This window comes from Cynocephalus volans, chromosome 2 (assembly GCF_027409185.1).
Source record: "Cynocephalus volans isolate mCynVol1 chromosome 2, mCynVol1.pri, whole genome shotgun sequence".
In the NCBI taxonomy this organism is placed as follows: Eukaryota; Metazoa; Chordata; class Mammalia; order Dermoptera; family Cynocephalidae; genus Cynocephalus; species Cynocephalus volans.
This window is the reverse complement of record NC_084461.1, coordinates 69,342,697-69,364,277: the sequence shown is the minus strand read 5'-3', so window position 1 is coordinate 69,364,277 and position 21,581 is coordinate 69,342,697. Positions and strand designations below refer to the sequence as shown.

Genomic DNA, 21,581 nt, shown 5'->3' with positions numbered 1-21,581 from the left:
CTGTCACTTGCAACCAAAATAATCTTGCTGTTAAATGACGTATTATGTTCAATAGTATAAAAATACAAGATTTTTACTGTATTGTATTGTTACCCTCACTATGATAATCAATACTTGATTATATAAAATATTTATCAAATACAATAAAACTATAATGGTATGTATTTTCAAGAAAAAGTACTTGCAGTTCACAATTTCAAAATGAACTAGCCATAGAGAAAAAAAAAAAAAACTCTGAAGACATTCAAAGAACAGTTAGAGATAAACTGTCTGTACCTAATATAACTCATCAAGTGTGGGTAATCATTCTATTTTGTATTTTTCTATACCTGAGCAGTGGACATAAAACCTTTTCTTAAGGGATAATACAATTTAGTAAAACTCTAATTAGAATGCAAAATACATCTCTTTTGACATCAAAAGAGGTGAGTCAAATATTCCTGTGCACCTATGTTATAAAACCTAATAAATTATCCGGTCTCTTTCCAAAGAGTTAAGATAAAGATATATGTCATTTTTCTTTTTCAAAGTTACTTATAATTGAAGGAATTTCAAATTCCATCTTAGTTCATTTCTAATAATATTTATTACTATCTATAGGGAGGAGCACAAGGATTTTTGACCCAGTCTATATTTGGTAGTGAGAATTTTCTCTTCAGTCTCAATCTCTTAGTCAAGATTAGCCTCAAAAAATTAAATATTGAAAATGGCAAGTTGTTTGCATTTTGATTTCCCTTCAAACATTTACTTTCACAGAAGTAGGTCTTTCTGCTATACTGTTTTAATTTGGGCAGAAAAATATGTTTTGTCTTCATTGTTGACAGATGTCTTTTTAGAGACAAGCAAACATAAAAGCATGAGAACCACTACCCTAAGTCAGCTCTGCAGTTCATCCAGTGCCGTACTCAACATTCAACTCAAATCTTCCCTTTGCAATGAAGTTTCCCCTGACTGTTCCAATCAATACTTCTCTCTGGCTTCCCTGCATTCTTTTTGTATTTACCATAGCTTACAATTCAACATTTAACTCTTCTTTAATTTTTATTAACATTTGTTAGTTTTATTTCCCCCAATAGATCATAAACTCAAGGTCTAGGCCCCAGCTCTTGAGGGAAGTCAGGGTCTTAACTACACAATCCAGATTGCTGTTGCACATACAACCTGATCTAGATAGTCTGAAAACATTCTGGACCAGCTGGGAGAATGTAAAAACAAAGGGAACCTTGCAGTTTACTCAGTTCAACCCTCTCATTTTAGAGATAAGTGGGTGAAGGACTGAGCATTTCTAAGAAACTTATCTTACAGCTAATTAGGAGCATAGCTGGAAGTGGGGAGCCAGTCTCTTGACCCACGCATTCTTTCAAGTACACTGAGCAAATTCTGCCACAGAGCAGGACTGTGGCAGAAACACCTTACTGATGTTCGTGGCCTGGTGTAGGCCAGCGCTTTGCACTTTGAGTAACAAAGTGAAGCCACTCAAGCGTGGTCTGGGGATCAGCAGCCTCAGCATTAGCTGAAAGCTTATTAAGCATGCAGAATCTCAAGCCCCCCACCGCAGCCTCCTGAATCTGTATTTAACTGGATCCTCAGTTGATTCATGTGCACAATTGGAAGTACTGAGAAACGTGCACTGCAATCCCTGACTCAGAGATTGCAAACTGATTGCATTAACAATGGTTCTCAGCCCTAGCTGCACATTAGAATCACCTGGGGAGTTTTCAAAATGGTTGAGAACCACTGCACTAAATTCATTAGAGCCTCCTTTTTGAACTCAGAGAAGAGCAGTCAACCAAGTAATCTACAGATGCCTCAGGAGAAAAGGCCACAAACAACTCAAGACCTTCAGGAACACTCACTTGGAGTTCTCCAAATGTTAAAATCACCTCTGTTGATACTCATCTTGGAGATCTGGCCAAGCTGAGACTGCCTTTTAAGTGGTCTTTACTACTACTTCAAACCCAACCTTCTGGCAATTTGCCCAGCCTTGACCTGGTCCTCTGTAACTGCCATTAATCTTGTAACTTAAAATTGCTCCACGTCCAACTACACTTCAGCTATCAAGACACCTTGCTGCTCATCCGCCACGAAGCAAGTTGCTTCATTTTGTCACTGTAGAAGGGAAATTAATAGGAAATATCCAGGTGCTATATAAATCAGACACCACTAATAAAAACAGAACATTTCCTCACAACCAAAACTCTCCCAGTTATCTAAATAAAATGACCTTTACCTTATACTAAAATAAGAATAAAGATTTAAATGAGAAAAACAATACCATAAATGGGCTAGATTAAAATATTGGAGAATATATTAGGGCCAGCTCATGGCTCACTCGGGAGAGTGTGGTGCTGATAACACCAAGGCCACGGGTTCAGATCCCTATATAGGGATGGCCGGTTAGCTCACTTGGGAGAGTGTTTATTTATTTGTTTGTTTGTTTGTTTGTTTTATTATATTTTTTAAAGTTTTATATTTATTAATTAATTTATTTATTATAATATAAAGACTTTTAAAAATATAATAAAAAACCAGAGGTCAAAAAGATTGATAAAATATATTACATGGGAAAAAACCACCATAAATTTAAAAAGTCAAAAGATAAATATTAAAATGTGAAAAAAGATTTGCAGCTCATATCATAGAATACGACTAATTTTCTAAACATACAAATAGCTTTAATTTTCTCAAAATAAAAATAGTTCCAACAAATCAGTATGAAAAAGACCAACAGCCCAATAAGTAAATAAACTAAAGATATACAGATAGATAGTTCACTGAAGAGGAAATACACATGGATAAAAATATGTGCAATGTTAGCCATAATGTAACTGCAAATTAAAAACTGTGATAAGATTTTTGATCTGTCAGGCTGCCAAAGATCAAAAAGTATGAAACACACTGTGTAGACAAAAAGATATGATTAAAACAGGCAGGCACTCTCATACATTGCCAGGGGCAGGGGGGTTTAAATTAGTATAACATCTCTGAAAAACAAGCTGGCAATAACTAAAGTAAAAATGCACATACCTTGGAACCAGAAATGTTACTTCCAGGAATTTATCTTACAGATATGAGTACAGTCACACATGTAGGAATTAAAATCTATGCAATGATATATATTAAGTATTGTTTTAATAGTATAAAATTGGAAACAACCTAAATGTCCATCAGTAAGGACTGGTTAAATAAATTATGGTATATCCAAATAATGGAATGCTATTCAGCCACAAAAAATAATGAAGAAGTTGTATACGTATTGGTATTGAATAATAACCAAGACAGATCATTAAGTAAAAAAATTAAAAAGTGCACAACGGTATGTATATATGTATGCTACCATTTGTTTAAATATAAGTGCATATGGTGTATGTGCACTAAATATATATGGAAAGACACTCAAGACCCTGGTATCAGTGGTGAGCTAGGAGGCTCTGGGTAAGGAGGGTGGGAGGATTAAAAAGGAGACTTTTTTAATGTATAAATATCCTGTGTCTAAATAAACACTTCATTCTATACAAACAATTGGCTGCCCTTTGCACACATGCCTCCAGGCCATCACATTGTTGCAGTAGACTCCAGTCTTGAGCTCTTAGGGAAAAATGTCCTGAAGGCCTCATAGAACCCCAGAGAGACAAGCAAGTTTTCTCCTGTAGTGCTGACTGCATTTTGGATGGAGATCTAATGATTTCCTAACAGAACATGTTTGAGTCTGCTTTCTCACAAACTGTCATAGGGCTATGCCACTTAGTAAGCTAATGTTATGCCTGCTGGAATACAGCTACCCAAATAATTACAGGGCTTCTGTTGCTGAATTTTTTTTTTGATAGTTTTTTTTATTGAAACAATTGATTATATATATTTGTGGGGTACAGAATTGAATATCAATACATGTGTACAATATGTGGTGATCAAATCAGGATAATTACTATACTTATGTTTGCAAAATGTAATCAGTCTTTGTGATCCTTAACTAATTTCTCACTAACCCCTTTCCTCTCCCCCCCTTTCCCACCTCTAACAATCACAGTTCTGCTCTCTCTTTTTTTTTGAAAACTCAATGTATCCCTGTTTGCAGACAACATGATCCTATATTCAGAAAAACCTAAAGACTCTACCAAAAAACTCTTAGAGCTAATAAACAATTTCAGTAAAGTTGCAGTATATAAAATCAACACACAAAAATTAGTAGCGTTTTTATACTCCAGTAACAAACTAGCAAAGAAAGAAATCAAGACAGCAAGCCCAGTTAAAATAGTCACCAAAAAAAATGAAATACCTAGGAATCAATTTAACCAAGGAGATAAAAGATCTCTACAGTGAGAACTACAAATCACTGCTGAAAGAAATGAAAGAGGACGCAAAAAGATGTAAAGACATTCCATGTTCTTGAATTGGAAGAATTAACATTGTGAAAATGTTCATACTACCCAAAGCAATCTACAGAGTCAATGCAATCCCCATCAAAATACCAATAACATTCTTCACAGAAACAGAAAAAACAATCCTAATATTTATCTGGAACAACAACAGACCCTGAACAGCCAAAGCTATCCTGAGCAAAAAAAAAATAAAGCCAGAGGCAAAACACTTCCTGAGTTCAAACTATACTACAAAGCTATAGCAATCAAAACAGCATGGTACTGGCATAAAAAAGACCCCCCCAGACCAATGAAACAAAATAGAGAACCCAGAAATCAACCCACAGACTTACAGCCAACCAATCTTTGCCCAGGCAACAAGAATATACATTGGGGAAAAGACTGACTCTTCAATAAACGGTGTTGGGAAAACTGGAAATCTTTATATAAAAAAATGAAACTAGACCCATACCTCTCACCATATACCAAAATCAAAATGGATTAAAGACTTAAATATAAGACAAACTATAAACCTCCTAAAAGAAAACAGAGGGGAAACACTTCAGGATATAGGACTGGGCAAAGACTATAAATATGACCCCAAAAGCACAGGCAACAAAATAAAAAATAATCAAATGGAATTATAGCAAACTACAAAGCTTCTGCACAGCAAAAGAAACAGTCAACAAAGTGAAAAGACAATCTATAGAATAGGAGAAAATATTTGCAAACTATGCATCCAACAAGGGATTAATATCCAGAATATACAAAGAATTCAACTCAACAGTAAGAAAACAAGTAATCCAGTTAAAAAATGGGGAAAAGAGCTGAATAGATTGCTCTCATATGCATAATTTTAGTAAGATTTAAAGATCTTCTCTAGAAAAATGCTGTTATCTAAAAGAAAAGGGTTGGTTATCTAAGAGCCTCAGCCCTACTTTGAAATGAAGTATTGTATATGGTGCTTAAACTCAAGTTTACCACCCAGAATGACCAGCTGCCAGAAGGGCTTGGCAAGATCAGCAGGGAGGAAGACAACTAAAGTTTCTAGGCACTGCAGGCACTTATCAAACAAGGCCTCCAAGGTCAGTAGAGCCTTAAGGAATAGGCCAAACCTAAACCACAGATCTCAAGTCATTGTTCTTTCCCATTGTAGATCAAACCAATACTATCAATAGCTGCCCCAAACTGATTAACCTTGGTGGTGAAAAAAAACAAAGCTTACAGTGGATAGGTCAGGCATTAAACTAATATCTGCCCATTTTTAAAAAGCGAAAGTTAGATGGTAGGAAAGTAATTGTGATGAATGTAGAAGATCCTCCAGAACATACAATTCTGAATGTGTTCATTTGTCTCAATCCCAAGCCCACCCCCAATACCCACCCAATCCCAGTAACAGCAGTTTCAATTTCTGATAGTGTCACACCTTCCAAATGCAGGTGTGGATCCTGGCCATGGCTGACTCTGATGCCTCTGGTAATGTTCTGTAAAAAGGCAAGTTAATATGAAAAGTGACCAGATCCAGTGTTGGGAAAATATAGGAAAATGGTCAAGGCCCCTCAGATGTTCAGAATCTTGCTGAGCATTTGATGTAAATATGCACGTGTGCACCCAGATGTTCCTTGGCTATTGTCTAATGTAATTGTGTATGTGCACCCAGGTGTCCTGGGTTATGGACTTAAGTATAAAGGATGAGTGGCTCTGCTCCATGGGGCCTCCTTGCCCCCAGGATGCCCCTAGCGGGGCTATGGGGAGACCACTACTGCTGCTGGAGGCTGTTGCTGCTGGTGCCCCTGGTATGCCCCGAAAGGCCACCACCGCTGCTGCTTCTGCTGCTGTAAGCTGCTGCTGCTACTACTGAATACTGAGCTGGTGTTGCCTGCCAATGGCTCCCAGGATCTTTCCCAATTACTTAGTGTGGAACTGTGTGTGAGGGGTCTGATGACCCAGCCAGGCATGTGAGGGGTCAGTGACCCAGTCTATACAACAGGTTTGAAGGGTCTGTGAGCCCTAGCCCTGACAATACAAATGAAAAACTTAGTGTAATTAAAATAATGAAACATTTTGGCTTTAATTACGAAATGCCTAGCCATACAATTGGTGTAGCTATTGGCCCTTAACCTGACACCCGATCAAAGTAAGTCATGGGTAACTGCTGGTCTCTGGCTCATTTAGACAAAAACTGAAAAGACCAACAGCTCAAGAAACCAAAAATTCACCAGTGAAAGAAAATAAGGATATAATATATTTCACCTTTGAAAAAGAACTTTCCATGTCTCTAACTTTCCCCTGGTCCTGAAGTATTTGTGTGTTTAGTAAGCACAATCATTAATTAAGTAGTCAGCCATACCTCAGAACTTTCCAGGTCAGAGGGCTGGAAATATACGTCAGATAATAAGTTCCACCTGAGGAAGCTGGGCCTGTCTTTCTGGGAAAGAAGTCTTCTGGATGTGTTCAGTCCAATAGAGGCTTATATTCCCTTGCTTCACCATCTGCATGATATAACCCACAATTATTGCTTTTATTTGTGTGACCTTTGGTTCTTGATTGGAAGTTCTCTACCTCTGCACAGTTTAAAAGATCTTTCTTATTGTGGTAATGCTATAAAACTAAAAGAGAATTTGAAGGATTCTGACTTAGGAAATAGTCTCTGTCTAGCAGTAGTGTGACAGTGGGTTATCCTGCCTTCTACCACAATACTTAATTCTCCAGTGAACATAAGCAAACTTATTATATACTTTTGTTAGGTTTAAATTTCTGATCAACGTATAAACAAAGTACAGAGGTCTAAATTACAGTTACTGAACAGAACATAAATATTACAAATCTTGATGATGTAAAAATAATGATATAATTAATCAAAAAATCAGAAGGAAAAACAGGAAGGAAGGTGGGAGGTAGTATAAGTACACTAAATTCCTCACCTGTCATAGCAAGAATCAATAGTTATTGTCCAAAGATGAGAAGTCAGGAATCAGAAGTATATCTTGTAAAGTTATAGGGGTAACCATAAGAATAACTAAGGGATTATTCATCATCAATAGGGGTTCCATTAAACAAATTAAAATCATCCATACAATGGAATACTACATAGCGATTAGAAATAATGAGGGTTCATTTCCCCATACTGGCCAGCCACAAAAAAAAAAAAAAAAAAAAAGATAGAAATAATGAGGTAACTGTATTTGCTTACAAAGAAAGATGCCAATGATGTGATGTTAATTGGAAAAAGTAAGTTACAGAACAATGATCCCACTTATGCACATATATGTATACTCGTAAATGTGTACATATATTTATAAGTGCATAGAAAAACCAAAATGAAGCCAATACTTCTTTCCTAGGTTACTACCTAATTTTAGCACACCTTCGCTTTGTTTTTCAAGCAGACATTATTTGATGCCACTTAGGGCTTTCAATTTTCAATTTCATTCAATAAAGACATGCTGAGAACACCAGCACTGTGCTCATTTGTGTAAGAGTTTAGTTTTTGTGCAATATTCCTCCTCCCTTTCCTGGCAGGACTCTCAGACCCACCAAGTCCCCCTTCTTTTCACCACCAGCCCCTTCCTGACTTCTAGAAGAGCAGTAGAACACCACTCTTCCCATTCCCCTGATGCAGGTCAAATCACAGCAAGAACAGCAGCCTCAAGGAATAAGTAGCAGAAGAAAGTGAGCCACCTGTCAGGCCAGAAAAGGTTAATGAGAGCAATTTGGTGACTTTATCTTGGGGGAAGCACACATGCACATATGTTTACATACAAGGGTGCTTCAGAGAGCTCATGAAAAAATGGAATTGAAAGATAATACAGATCTTTCCGTGAACTTTTTGAAGACCCCTTTGTATACTTCCTCAGCCCACTTATCTCACACATTTCTAAAGAATGATTAAAGTTCAAATAATGCTAAATTCCTTCCCTTTCTTGGAGCCAAAGCATCAAAATAAGTTTAAAACACACTAGTTCAGATATCCTACACTTCAAACAGATATCTCTACAGTGTCAGTTTTCACTATTAAGCATTTTCTTTTCCCTCTTTCATTTTTTAATAACGTTTTGTTTTCAGGTTTTCAACTTGCCCATTTTGAGTTTTCAATTTTCAGTTCATAGAAGTGGGACCTCCGTGTGTGCCCTCATACTTGTTATTATATTAAACTATTTGGTTTTGGCTCCCAGAGCATTCCTGCTTATTTGTGCCAGAGGAATGGCCAAGGGATGATATAACTGATTGGAGGGGAGGTGGAGGACCTGCTATAGAAAACTAGTTTTTTTTCTCTCTTTATTCCTCCTTCCAATTTAGGTTTGTAGAGATTTTACCATATTTTGTCTGTTTTCTCTCATTGAAATGTTCTCACAGGTTTAGTTTGCTTTTCCAATATCGTAAATAAAATAAGAAAAAAACATACTGATGACCCACATTCTGACCTTCCCCATCATGATTTCGGGATTTAAAATTACTCCAAATCTTATTCCTTTCATAAATAAATTATTGCTTTTTAAACCATTGGCTATTACAAGAGAATTACTCAAGAGAATTAAGAGATTAAAGTAGTTTTGTACTTTATTAAATTGAAATAAATTTGATATATCAATGGTAGAAAAATTATCAGGGTAGCAAGTTTTTACTTTGATTTCAAAGCACTATCCCCAAAAAGCAGTACGAATAATTTATTAACTTTCCCAGTTTTTAGTGAAATGAAAGGTGCTTGAGCTTAAGCAGTTTAACTCCTCAGAGAAGGATCCTGCTACAGGGTGGGGAGGACAAGGGAAGTAAGAAAGTCCTCCTTGGGATGGGTGCTGTACAAAGAACCACAAACTGGGCATCTTGAAACAGCACAAATTTATCCTCTCACAGTTCTGGAGGCCAGAAATCTGAAATCAAGGTGTTAGCAAGGCCATGCTCTCCTTCCTTGACTCTTCCTAGCTTCTGGTTGTTGCCAACTTGTAAACACATTATTCCAATCTCCACCTCTGTCTTCACATGGTCTTCTCCCCTGTGTGTCTGTGTCTCTGGGATTAAATTTCCCTCTTCTTATAAGGAAACCAGTCATATTATATTTAGGACTCACCCTAATCCAGTATGACTTTGTCTTAACTTGATTATGTCTGCAAAGACCCTATTTCCAAGTAAGATCACATTCATAAGTTATGGGTGAACATGAATTTGGGGGGACACTATGGAGAAGCAGAAAGTGGTGGAAGAAAGGCAGTCCTACAGTTGCCGCACCTACCACAGAGACAGCCTGCCCAGGAAAACAGCCGAGGTAGGACAGTGTGGATGGACAGTGTTTCAGCTGTTCCAGCCTGAGGATGAGCACACTTGGCCAGATTCTCAGGGCTCTTGCTGGAAACCTTGGCTTAGGCCAAGAATGGGGCAGAGGGTACCGACAGCTTTTAGAGAAGGCTACATGGTAGTATAATCACTGCTTTTTAATCCATGGAGCCTGGATAATGTGAGATTGAAGACTTTACTGAGGTCATTCTGCTTGCCAAAAAGAGCATTCAATATTCACTACTTGGATCTGTACCAGACATGTGGCAAACTCACTCAGTCAGCAGAAAGGAGAGACAAAGAGGGAAGAGAAGGAAGGAGAAAGGGAGGATGCAACCCACTCAGCCTTTTTTATTAATGTAACTAAAATTTCTTGACATATTTCCCAGAATGAGTCACAATCTCTGCCCTCCTAGTTATTTCCATTCCAAGCCTGTGAATGTTGAAAGCTCTTACACTAAATTCCCTCTCTTTCTGTATCATCTATCAGAACTCCTGCTTCCCATAGCTTGGCATTAATAAGTTGCAGAAGGAGGAGGAAACCATTGCCTCTGCATCAAGGCAGCAGCTTCATGAAAGCTAAGCCAGCACAATGCAACAGCAGAAGGGACAAGAGTATACCATCTCAGCCCACAAACCTAAGGGAGTCTTCCTTGAATACCTGCTCTCCATTTCTATGAGTTTAGAATATTTTCCCACTGCTGTGGTCCTAATTTTAGGGTTGGAAACAGACCAATTAAACTGATGGCCATATATGTAATAACTCTTAGCCTAACATTTGTATCTATTAAATTTATATTTCACATAAATGGGGGGATGCACTGGTATCCTTCAAGAATTTTTGCATTCTTTAGTGTTTCTTTGGCCTACTAGCTATGATAGAGTAACAGAGATTAGATTTACTCTTCCACCTTAACAACTAAAAAACCAAACAAAAAAATATAAAGTAGGGGTTTTCAGACATTGGACACAAGAAGGCTGGACAGTGATCTCTGAGAAAAGGGAAATAACAAGTGTCCAAACTCACTGCCCGGAGAAAGTTTCTAGGCCATAGCACAGGGAGGGGGAATCCAAATAGAGCCCCCAGTATCACTGAGTTGAGGAGACAGAATTCAGAGCTTGGGAAAACAGAGCAATAAAAACCTATGGGGCAGAGCACAAAAGAGGTACAGAGAGAAAGAATTCTGGAGATCCTCAGAGGAGCACCCTTGAGCCTTTGAGTAGTAATCTGCACATGCATGTGAGGAAACTATTGAGTGCTGGCAAGAAATAGTGAAAAGAAGTAGGCAGAACAATCCTCAGAACCCACATAGAGCCAGGAATAGTTCATATTCACACCAGCCAGAGTGGAAAAATATCCTAACATGCACAGCAATGAGTAGCATCATTAGAAAGGAAATGCCTTAGTGGTGATCCAAATTAGACCTAGTTTATAAAGGCTGTTCAGGACCTACCCTAACAGATTTTAAAAATAGTCCTTGAAAGAAACAAACTTATACCAAGAATCTTAACTGCATTCCAGAAAAAGCCTGAAATATTTAAAGAAAAAGAAAAAATCCAGCACACACATTTGGCATCCAATAAAAAATTACTAGGCATGCAAAGAAACAGGAAATATGACTACAACCAGAAGAAAAAACAGTCAATAGAAGCAGACCCACAAATATGCAGATGATATAATTAGAGACAAGGACATGAAGACAGCTATTATGAGTATATTCTATGTCTCAGAAAGTAGAAGAAAGCATGAGAATAATGAGCAAAGAAATGGAATATATAAAAAAGATCCAAATCAAACTTCTAAAGATTAAAAAATGCAATATGTGAACTGAAAAATACACTGAATAGGATTAACAGCAGATTAGAAACTGCAGAAGAAGAGTTTAGTGAACTTGAAGACATAGCAATAGAAACGATCTGAAATGAAACACAGAAAGGAAAAAATACTGAAAAAATAAATAGAGCATTGGTAGCTGTGGGACATTAAAGTGGCCTAAAAACCATATAATGGGAGTCCTAACGTTTTGTATTTTATCCAGTTCTGAGCATTTCAAGGATTTCTGGAGCTAATTAACCTAAGAGCAATTTAGCTTTATTTTCTCATTTCTAATAAGCATTAGTAAAAATAAATGTATTTTACTTACTATATGACTAGACCCATTTTTGTATTTTTATCTCCTTTTAGAAGTCTTTTTCTATTTTAACTTTGCCGATTTTAAACATTTACTACCCAATTACTCTAAGATATCTTACACTTAAAAATACTACTCAGTGCTTGTTACCAGTTTTGAGATACCAGTATTTCAAGGTAAATATGTAACAAAAATCTCAAAAACATAGTTCTTTTGTATGACATCTAAACTCACTCATTCATCCAAAAATAGTTATGGAATTCTCATTACGTTCTGTGTACTAGTTACGCCACAGTGAGCAAGACATACAAAATCTTTGCCCTGGCAAGATTATATTCTGATATGGGAGACTAAAAATAAGCACGTAAACAATAAAATATATAATTCTAGGAAGTAATAACTCTTACAATGAAAACAACAACAAAAAGTATCTGCCCTCATAGAACATGAGAAAAACTAAAAAAGACAGACAATAAATATAGGAAAAATTACATTTTATGTCATTGTGATAAGTGCCCTGAAGATTAAAATAGACAGACCAGATATTGGAAAGGTATGGAAAGAAGTTTTTTTACATAAATAATCAGAGAAAGCCTCTTGGAAGTGTTTTCATTTGAATAAAACAAAGATCTAAATGAAATAAACATGCAAACCAGGCAGCAATCTGAGGGGAAAAATTTCCAGACAGAGAGAATGACTAGTGCAAAGGTTCTGTAGCAGAAATGTGTTTAGTGTATGTGAGGAACTGCAAAATAGTTAATACAATCTGATCATGTAGGGACTTATTTTTATTCATTTTATTCTGAGTGCCTATGCTGAAAGTATTCTAAAATGGAATTGGGTCACAACACACTAACTGCTTTTTCTTCAACACATAAAACCACAGTGGAAAAAAAAAATTTGTAGTTTAATTACACAAAGACAAGCCCTATTAAATTGTAGTGTATTTTCTTCTAGTGCATTTTTTATGCATAAAAATTGTTTAAACGTGGTCTTAATCATACTGTAAATACAACTTTGTAAGCTATTTTTTTCAAATAAGGATGCTATGTCATATGATTTTTCAGTGTCATAGACTTTGTGAATATCACTTTAATGGTTATGTAAAATTGCATATGGGTGGTCATAACAGTCCACAATAAGTATATTCACCATTGTTAGAAATTTGATTCAAATTTGAATAAAATTTTTCCTCCCAGAATTCAAACAATATGATTTTTGAGTCAAATATTAATAGATATTTTTTAAGTTTCTGATATATATTGCGAAGATTTTTTCAAAGCCTGCCCTCCAATGCCACCTGTAATGTATAAGAATGCCTGTTTAACTGCACCCATGCAGAACTGGTTTTACCATTGTGGTTGTTTTATAAATCTATACTGTTTGTCTTTATTCTTTGCTAACTTGATGTGTGAAAAATTGTATTTCAATGTTGAGTCTATTTGGTATCTCTTTTATTAAGAATTGTAGCAGATTAAGGATGACTACACATTCTTTGACACTCCTTCCATCAAGAGGTAGGGTTTGTTTCCCCTCCTCTTTAACATGGGCTACCCTGTGACTACTTCAACCAATAAAACACAAGGGAAACGACACTATGCCAGTTCCAGTCCTAGGCTTGAAGAGTAGTGGACACTTCCAGCTGGGTCTCTTGGAGCATTGAGCAGCTAGGTAAGAATTCCAATTACCCTACTGGAGAGACCACATGAAAAGGCCCCTTGACCCACGTAGAACTCTAGTTCACCCTTAACAGCCATCCTGCTAAGTACCAGGCATGCAAGTGAAGTTGTCTTGGGTCCTCCAAACTAGCCCAGCTGCCAGGTGAATGCCATCAAGTGACTTCAGGCAACACCATGTGAAGCAGAAGAATCACCCAACCAAGCCCAGATGAAATATTGACCCACAAAATCATGAGCTATAACAAAATTAATTGCTGTTTCATGTAGCTTGTTTTAGGATAGTTTATTACAAAGCAAGACATATCTGGAATATGAATTGTATATATCCTCTTTTGTGAATTATCTGCTCGTGCAATACACTTATGTCCATTTATCTACTGGGACGTTAATGCTTTTAATAATATATTTGAATTTCTATAGAATAAAGATATTAATCTTTATCCGTCATACTTTTTAATATATATTTCCTAACACATACTTACCTTTTAATTTTGATTATAGTTTAATTACAAATATTTTAAGTGTTATTATTTCACTTCAAAACTTAAGAAAGTCTTCAAAGGTGATAATTATTCATTTCTATTTTCTTACAGTATTTCTACAATTTTTATAATAAATCTATACAAATGGATTAAGTTGCAATCTATTTTGAATGAATTTGCTTTTAGTTTATCAGAGGAAAAACCTTATTACTACTTCCAAGTTCTCTATTCTTAATTCCCTGCTTCCCCCCTATTTTTATGACAAAGCAGAGAGATAAAGTAGTTCATGGATAAACAATATTGCTAACTCCATCCCTAATTACAAAGAAATCACTGTCTTTTTTTTTCTGAGTATGATTTTCTCCAAAAGTTTGAGATATGCTTGTTTTCTGGGAATTAAATTAGAAGAGATCTTAGATAAAATGGGATGGGGAGGGGGGTAGTACATCATCATAATTGAAATAAAAAGTAAAAATTCAGTCGAACACATATATTTTAAAATGACATTAGGATTTACTAAAACAGTAGCTTTCCATGAAAAACTTAAACTTTCACAACTTTAGAAGACAGTAAGTATGGCAGCAACAACAAAAGCTTGTTAACAATGTTATAACATAGCTCTTGTTTAACACGGTTTGGAAAGATAGAACTGGCCCAGGGGACTCATATCGAGACTGTGAAGAATCCCAGTGTATCGGACTTCTTGCACACCATTTCAAAACCTTTCAGCCCCACCTTTGATTCTAGCCACTGCTCCTGCAACCATTCCATGGAGGTTTTGACTACATTTGCACAGATACAACTGGTCAACCCTCACAGTGCCACACTCCATTTTGGTTGTGGAACCCCACTCAATCTGCACTCATACATGTGTACAATCCAGAACTATGGGTAGTAAACACTATGGGGTCACCTTTGACCAATGGGCAAAGGAAACCAATGGACAAATGCTATTCCCTTTCATCTCATGGATGGATTGCCTTATCTCATAAGTATCCTCAAAAGGTTCTGGAAGAATGGAGAACCAAGCACTGTAGGACTCAATAACACATCTTAGTAGTGACTTTTCCTCCTTCTCTGCTTTACTCACCCTGTCCTGTATCCCTTCTTCATGAGATCACTTTCCAAAATAAATATCGTCACAAAAACCTTTATCTCAGGTTCTAGAGGAAACTCAGGCTAGGATACTGCGTATCCTGAAAATAAACCTATTTTTGCTTAGGTTAGCCAGAGTCCATTGCTGGCAACCAAAAGAAATTTTACTATTAGCAAAATACTAAAAAGAAAGAAAAATGAAAACAGTATTTAAGAATGAGAGAAAAGTATCAAACAAAAAAAATCTTAAATAAGACAATATCAGATTGAATCTAGAAGCATATAAATGCATAAAGCAGCATGACCAGGTAAGATTTATAACAGAAATACAAGGATGGTTCAACATTAAGAAATATGTCAATGTAATCACTACTGTAATAAGTTAAAGGGAAAAATTCATATGATTACTTTGAAAGATATTAGAAAAACATTCAATAAAATTCAGCACTCAGACCCAATATTTCATTTAAAAAAGCTATTAAGAAAACTACAAATACAAGACACATCTCTAACTTGATTTTTAAAAATCTAATAAAAATTATAGCAGATGTACTTGATGATTAAATATTATAAACATTTCCATTAATGCAAAGGAATAGAAGAATGCTCACTATAATGAGTACAATTCAACATTATACTAGAATACAATTAAACATGAAAAACAAATGAAATCTAAATATTATAAAAGGAAAGATAAAATTGCAAATAATTTGTTTACCTAAATAATCTAAGAGAATCAACTGAAAAACTAATACAATAAGTAAGAGAGTTCCAGAGAGTGGCCAAGAAAAGATAAACATATGTAAATTAATAACTTTTACAAATGTAGCAATAACCAACTAAAATTATAAAAGTAAATTACATCATTCCCAGAATGAACAAGAATTGTCAAACACATAAAAAAATACCTATAATTATATCAAGAAATTTCTACAACTTTACTGTAGGACATGAAAAAAATTCCAACAAGTTTTTTATGACACTTGTAAAATGATTTTAAAATTTATCTGAAAAAGAAAATGCACAAGACTAAAGACAATTTTTTTTAAAAAAAGAATAAGGAATGGCTAGGATTATTAGATATCAGAGTCAACTAAAGGAGATAACAGAGTAATAATTAAAACTTATGTTACTGTTATAGAGAAAAAAATAAATCAGGAGACTAGAATACACAGTTCAGAAATAGTCCCATTTACATGTCAGAATTTAAGGTATGATAAAGAGGGAATTTTGGATCAGAGATGCAAGAATGGATGAGTCAGTAGTCAATATGAAATCAATCAGCTCCCCTTTAAATAAAATAAACTACATTACCACATCACACAATCTCCCAAAATAAATTCCAGATGGGCTAAAGCCCTAAATATAAAAAAAATAATAATAATAAAGGTCTAAAAGAAAATACAAGACAATATTTTTATAATTTGGAAGTTGGAAAGAATTTCCTGAGCAAAACACGAACCCAGAGCCATAAAGCAAAAGATCAGCAGATTCATTAAAAATTAAAAACTCCTGTATGACAAATGCTACTGTCAACAAAGTTAGATGGGAAGTGACAGATTAGGAAAAAACATTTGCAATACGTATAGGAAATTAAGGATTATGGTTATAATATAAGTTACTCTTACAAGATAAACAACTCACAGTAAAAACTAAACAAAAAAAGATAAACAACTCACAGACAAAGCACATAAACAAGAAATTCCTAGAAGAAATTACCAATGGCCAATAAATATATGGAATATGCCCATCATCAGTAGTAATGAGGAAAATGCAAATCAAAATAATATATCATTTTTCAACTTTTAGAATGAGAAACATTTCTTAATTTTAAAAATTAGTAATGTCCAATTTTATACAGCAAAAGAGAAAATGGGTACACTCATATACTTTCTGATAGGAGTATAAATTGATACGGTCTATTTGAAGGGAGATATTGTCCATTTTCTCATTCATTCATTCATTCATTCATTGAATAAATATTATTGAGCACCTACTTCATGCAATGGGCTGCATTAGGCCCTAAGAATTCAACAGTGAACAAAACAGACAAAAGTTCTTACCCTTGGGGAGCTGAGCTTGCATTCTGGAGGGCAAGGTGTAGGATGGAGAAGATAAACAACAAATATCTAGATATGTAGAGCAAGAAAGTACAATAAAAATAAGTAAATCAGGGTAAGAGGGACTGAAAGCGATAGGGTTGGGAAGACGCTATTTAATGTAAAGTGGGCAGGTGGGACCTCATTGATAAGGTGACATTTGAGCAAAGATCTGAAGGAAGTATGGGAGCAAGTCATGAAGCTATCTAATGGGAAGAACACACTAGACAGTGGGAAAGGAGAAGTTCCAAGGCCCCAGGTGGAAACAGCAGAGATATTAGTATGGCTGGAGCAGAGTGAAGTAGCAGGAGAATGGTAGAAGATATAGAGAGGAAAGGGGATGGGAACCATTTAAGGTCTTGGAAGCCTGGTCAATGCTTTGGATTTTACTCTGACTAAAATAGAAAGTCATTGGAAGCTTTTGAGCAAAAAAGTTATGCAAATTGACTCACATTTTAAAAGGATCATTCTAAATGGGCATTAATTAGGAAGCTACTAAAATAAGCCAGGTGAAAAATGATGGCAGCCTGGGCTAAGTTAGTGCAGTGAAAGTGGTGAGAAGCGTGGTTGCTTGTGAATATATTTTGAAGATAGACTTATTAGGATTTACTAATTGATTAAACGTTGGATGTAAGAGAAAAACAGGAGTCACAGGTAACTTCAGGTTCTTGTCCTGAGCAATTGGAAGCTAATTATTTACTGATTATTTATGGGGGAGGGGGCCATGTTAGTAAAAATAAGTTACATTTGCAATGCCTAGTAGATAATGTAATGTCAATTAAGTTGCTGGATAAAAAAGCCTGAAGTTCAGGAACATGATAGGTGCTAAAAATATAAATTCAAGAGTCACCAGTGTATACATAGTACGACTGATAGCCAAGGAGCTGGATAAGATCTCCTACAGAGTTGAGTCTAACTGAAGAAGTCCAAAGAATGAGCAGTAGGGCACTCCAATGTTTAGCATTTGGGAGATGAGGAGGAACCAGCAGAGGAAGCCAAAAAGTAGTAGTCACCTGTTTGTGTTGCCATAAATAGAATTCCTGAGATGGGGTAATTTATAAAGAAAAGTCATTCAGTTCGCTCATGATTCTGTGGCAGCTGCATCTGGTGAGAGCCTCAGGCTGCTTCCACTCACAGCAGAAAGTAGAAGGGGAGCACATGTGTGCTAGAAATCACAGGGCAAGAGAGGAAGCAAAAGAAAGAGGGGGCGGGGGGGGGGGGAAGTGCCAGGCTCTTTTTAACAACCAGCTCTCTCAGGAACTAATAGGAGAATTCACTTACCCCAGAGGGAGAGCATTAATCTATTCATGAAGAATCAACCCTCATGACCCAAACACCTCCCATTAGCCCCCACCTTCCAAAATTTCCACATTAGAAATCATATTTCAATATGAGTTTTGGCGGGGGACAAACATCTAAACCATAGCAGCAGGAAAACAAGAGGGCAGCATCCCAGATGCCAAGCAAAGACTGTTGAAGGGAGTGATAATTATGCCTATTTTGTATTATCTATCAAAACGTAAAGTGAGCATAGTCTCTCATTCAGCAATTCTATATTGAACTGTCTATTCTACAGAAATATATATTACACATAAAAACTGTCTTGCATGTATATTTATTAAAGTATCATTTGTAATAGAAATTAAATGCCCATCAATGGGGGAATGCTTAAATTATGGTGCATCTGAACAAGGGAATAAAATGCAACAATTTTAAAAAACTGGCAAAAGAAAGCTGCAAATATAGAATGACATCCAGAATATTAAATGAAAAAAACTACTTGAAGAATGATCACATAGAATAATTGATTCAAAATATATGGAAAAAGAAAATGTATATGTTATCCCCAGAGCAGGCAATGTGGTGACAGAACAAATGCTCCAAAACAGACTTCCTGGCATATAGAATTGCCATGCCACTTTGGACAAGTTTCTAAACTTCCCTTGGCCTTCTTTTCCCCTCGTATAAAATCCCTCAAAGGGATGTTGTAAGGATTAGATGAAGTAATATACAAAAAGTATGAACAGTGTCTGGCACAGAGCCATCACTCAGTGTTAGCCATTAATGATGTCTTAATAGTGTATATTATAATCTATAATAACAACATATATAAGTACATAGGGAGTGGTTTTGAAATTCACTCCCAAAACTGTTAACACTGGTTATCTCTGAGTAGAAGTTTGGGACTAAAGTTGGCAGACAAGTGTGAAAGGCATCTGAAAGAGATAAGTATTTTACCATATATGTTTCTATATTATTTGAATTTTTTATAATATACTAATGCAAATCTTTACAAAAATATACGTGCTTTCCTTGTGAAAATTTTAACTTTTTTTTCTAATTTAGAGAGGAAAAAGAATAGTAAGAGGTTATAGATCTCAATAGCTATTCTTGGCAATGTTTATTCAGTGACCTGTGTATGGTTCAGCTGACACCAAAAAGACCAATCTAAAAATTGGGATAATGTGAAGCAGGCAATATTACATTTTCTAGCCATTTCCCAGAAAAACACACAGACATATGGCAGTGAAAATAGAAGACAGAAAAGAAGAGCCTGAATAAAATGAAATAAAGGGAAGAGCATAAAACCAAGCACAGATTCATAGGCTCTGAGTCTAACAATTCAGGCAAATCAAAAATCCATCCATCTATCTATCTATCTATCTATCTATCTATCTATCTATCTATCTATCTATCTATCTAACATCTATCTATCTATTTATCACACCTGAGAGAGGCAGTCGCTCACCATTTCTGTACTCCTTTCCAGGGACATGACACCACGTATTATTAGTCAGTTACACCTTATATTAACCAAATGAGTCCCTCATTGGTCCTACTTGTCTCATCAAAAGTAACATAGAATTAAGTCTTCTCTCTCTTCATGAAGACAGACTTTTGGCAACATACTCTGGTCTCACTACCTTGCCTGGGCAGGCCCAGCCCTGCCCTGTCTGGGCAGGGAGAGCACTCCAAGCAGCAAGCTGCTATAGTTGCTCCAAACCTAAGTCAAAGTCCAGCTAAGATTCTTTCCATACAATATTGCCAACGGGTAGAATAATTAAGATGATGTGGATGTACAATTGCATACCTTCTGACAATAAATTCTGCTGGAGAAACAACAGCTATTTGAGGGACACAAATGCTAGAGCGCACTCTGTGCAGGCCCAACTTAACCCTTTTACACATAACTCAGCGTCCTTCTTTCACCACTTCTTTCTTTGTCTTCAGCACAAACCCCTCATCAGCTCCTCCCAGACCTTTCCAAGGTGCAGCTCACTACTCCATGTATGGCTCTGCCTCTAATTACTATTTACTGCACTTGCATGTGTTATTTTTCTCATTATAATGTCATTAGCATGCAAGGGAACCCTGTTTCCAGGGCAACCAGGAGTGGTGAATGCATGGCACAGCCTTTAATGAAAACTTAACCCTACTTCATTAAATCTGTGTTTTTTGGCTCACTTCACCTTTGTGGTCACAAGAATGAAAATATCCTATAGTTGTCCCTTCTTTGGTGTTGCTCCAAGGTCATGGTAACCTATGTGTGTCCCTCTGAATATACTAACAACACATTGTATTTTTCATAACTAACCTTGGTAACTTTTCCTTCAATACAATAAATTCTTCTTCTGATCAACACTGATCACTCAACACAACTGTTTAAATATCCAAAATAGTCTATTTTTCTCCAGATTAAATATTGTCAGAATCTCCACATTTGATAGGATTCCCAGAGACCTTCCATGATTGCCCAGTTCTGAAAGCATTGTAAATGATTTGGTTGAGGTCAAACTCACTGCTTCTACAGCATCCTGCCAATCTACTAAACCTCTCAAAAAAGAAAGGTTAGTTTGATGTGACTTCTTTTAAAGGTATGTGTAGTGGATTGAATTAAGTCCCCCAAAACTCCCTGAAGCTTGAATTGTATTCCCCAAGTTTTATGTATTAGAAACGGAGCACCTACTGTGACTGTTAAGAGAGTGGGAGATTTCCCCACAATTACTATTGTGGTAATCAAAAGGTGGAGCTTTGAAGGTGATTGGATTGTAGGACCATGCAGCAGTGAATGGATTAAAAATGGTGGCCACGGGTGTGGTTCTGAGGGCTTTAAAAGAAGAGCAGAGTCTGTCTTACTCTTCTCTCTGCTCTCTCTGCTTCCACTATCTTGCGATGTGAGACCCTGAGTCACTGTTGCCACCACCAGGTGGACTTTGGACTTCCCAGCTTCAGAAACTGTGAGCAATAAATTTCATTTTCTTCATAAATTACCCAGTTCCAAGTATTTTGTTATAAGCAACATAAATGGACTAATAGAGTATGTTTATCAAAGCTAGTTATAATAATAATAAAATAATGATTTGTCAGGTGATCAAATTAGGATTAATTTTAAAAAGTCACAACAGGTAAAAACGAGATGATAGTAAGAATAAAAATAAAATCCTAAATTTAGGCTAAAAAGTCC

The 21,581-nt window shown here is 36.1% G+C and overlaps 1 protein-coding gene across 5 annotated transcripts in view; it reads right to left on the bottom strand.

The window, feature by feature from the left end:
* ATG10 (autophagy related 10) overlaps window positions 1–21,581 on the bottom strand; it is a 292,867-nt gene that overhangs the window by 232,871 nt on the left and 38,415 nt on the right. Inside the window, exon 2 of one of the 5 annotated variants that reach the window (XM_063086275.1) lies at window positions 6,709–6,850. The exons of the other annotated variants lie outside the window; for them this stretch is intronic. The gene's annotated coding sequence lies outside the window, so the exon portion shown is untranslated. The remainder of the gene's footprint in view (window positions 1–6,708; window positions 6,851–21,581) is intronic. 5 annotated transcript variants of the gene reach the window in all.